A 2473-nucleotide genomic window follows, 5' to 3' on the forward strand; every position below is an offset into this window, starting at 1 on the left:
TTTATTTTCTCTCCCCAGAACTGCTTATGTGATCCAAAACAAATATTCCAAAAATTCTAGTGAATTTTCTAGATATGAAATTAAAGTGTACTTTTAAAAGATTATTAAATAATACCATTGTCTTCACACTTTAGCCTATCTTTCAAAAGCAGTAGGACACTTGTAACAATCTAATGTACATGTAAACCATTCTTAACTGCAAGCCTCTCTCAGGTTCTCCTGGGTGTGGTGTGTGCTGCTGGTCACCAGTCTCTGCTAGATGCTGCCTGAGGTTCCACAGCTTCTACCCCCTACTTCCTGCCCCCTGTTCCCTGCCAATCCTGGGAGGGCCTGAACTCCTTGCACTGTATTCTACCTGGATCTGACCTCTCATTCTGCTCCACCTGACACAGCCTTTCACCACTGACTTGGAGTCCCTTGTGGACTGCAGCTGTCGTTTCTGCAGGTGAGTGGGGGGACAACAGTCCACTTACCTCTGTGTTTCCCACACTACACCTGCAAAGTGGCACTGATCAGGGTTTCAGAGTCTGGTAATGGCTCTTGTAGAGGGTACTCATGTCTCTCCCTCTCTCTGGACAGGCCACACATGTGGTTTGCTTGATAGAACCCAGTGCCCATGGTTGTTTGGATTCTATGTCTGTTCCCTTGAAAAAGACTGGAGGTCTAGCTTATGTCAGTGTTTCTCCAAAATTTCTGTCATTCTCCTAGTCAGTAAAAATTTTTCTTAGCATGTGGCACCAATATGTGTATATGTATTTTCTTGTAAATTATATGCATGCACTGTGGTTCTATAACTTATATGTATGACAAAGCTTATATACTCATATATGTATATATACACATATAATTTTTTAAAGTGAGATGGAAGAGAGTGTAAGTGGAATTTGTAATTTTTTTTCCTGCACCTCAGTGTATTGTATTGTCTCCTGCTGGTGAGCCCCTGACCCAGGGTCTCCCAATCAATGAGCCTCCATGCCTGTCAGGTGCAGGTGCAGGGTGAGGGTTGGGAGCAAAGCAGGGCTGGCCTCTCTAGGACCTGGATTTTGGGTAGTTTTGCCTCCACTCCTCAACATTTGTTTTGACTACCTTGAATTGCAGTGGATTAAGGATTCAAAGAAAGCTGCACGTTTAGTGATGGAGTCTGTCCCAGAGAGAGAAGTGGAACCCACTGCACTTCACTGTTGTTCGTGGAAGGTAAGAAAGGCAGATTTCATTTGCTTGTCATTGTTTTCTTTTTACGCCATGCCATGATTAAAAACAACTGACAGCTATAAGGAAGAGTCCTTATATCCTGAAATATGTTGTTATCTAAATGATAAGGTGACTTTTTCCTTTTTGGCTGAAGTAGAAATGTGTACCATAACCTGGTGGTGGTGAAAATAATTTCCTCCAGGGATCTCACCTGGCTGGTCTATGAAAGGGATACTTTCTCATAGGTTGTATGGTGCAGTAGAGGAAGCATTTGGTCTGAGTCAGAAGATGCAGAAAACGAGTGTGTGGTTTGGAGAATGTCTCTGTGCCCCAGGTCCTCATTTGTTAATTAGGTGACCTGGCTAGAGAAAAGGCTTAAACCATGATCATTCTTTGATAATGGTTCTTCCTCCTTCATCTTCCTCCTTGTCTTGCCTTCTTTTCATGTCCACTTCTGCTGTTCCTCTCCCCATCTTCTTTATCTAAAGTCACTGGTAAGTCCTCAGCCAATGAGGAGTGGTGATGAGCTGAGGTGGTGTCATGCACAGACCCTGATTGGTAGGCAAGAACCACTCGAGACCAAAATGTTAGATGCTTGAATCACATGTTTTATCGATCACACATATCACACACAACACACGTTCATTTTTAATTAAAAGTGTCCTAGCCTATTTCTAACTTAAATGATCCCTTATGGGCACACTGCACACAACTCCTATTTTTTGTCCTATTAGGAGCAGGTCAGGGATCTTACGTCTTCAGTGGGAGGAGGTCCTTTCCTGACTCACATTCACCAAGAACTGGATACATCTGATGAGGTGTAATTGATGATCCTTGAGAACATCATCCTTGATGATGTGGCTTGAGAGCATCATACACCTGGGTCCCTTCTCAGTGCAGCAGAGGTAGCACTCAAGTTCCCTTACCCTTACAAGCTAAAGGTCCTGTGGGTTTCAACAAGATTGGCTTCCACTTCTGTGTGAGAGTACCCTACACCAAGAAGTGTCATTTCCAATCTGTTTCCATCCACTGGACCAAGGGTCTGAGCAGCTGGCCAGCAACCTGCCACAGCTGACAGATGAAGCAGAAAGTCTGTCATGTAGTCCAGTTATACCCTGCGTGGGTATCTGGCAAGGTTGATAAGGTGATGTCACATGGATGACCATCTGGAGCTCTGTCGAGATGGAAATATCTCAAAAGGGTGTGATTGGTTAAAAACCCATCATGTGAGTGGGCTTTCTCACTTAGGCTCTTAGGTCTGTGATGTTAAGTCCCTTGAGCA

Source organism: Galeopterus variegatus, unplaced genomic scaffold (assembly GCF_000696425.1).
Source record: "Galeopterus variegatus unplaced genomic scaffold, G_variegatus-3.0.2 Scaffold4346, whole genome shotgun sequence".
Taxonomy (NCBI): Eukaryota; Metazoa; Chordata; class Mammalia; order Dermoptera; family Cynocephalidae; genus Galeopterus; species Galeopterus variegatus.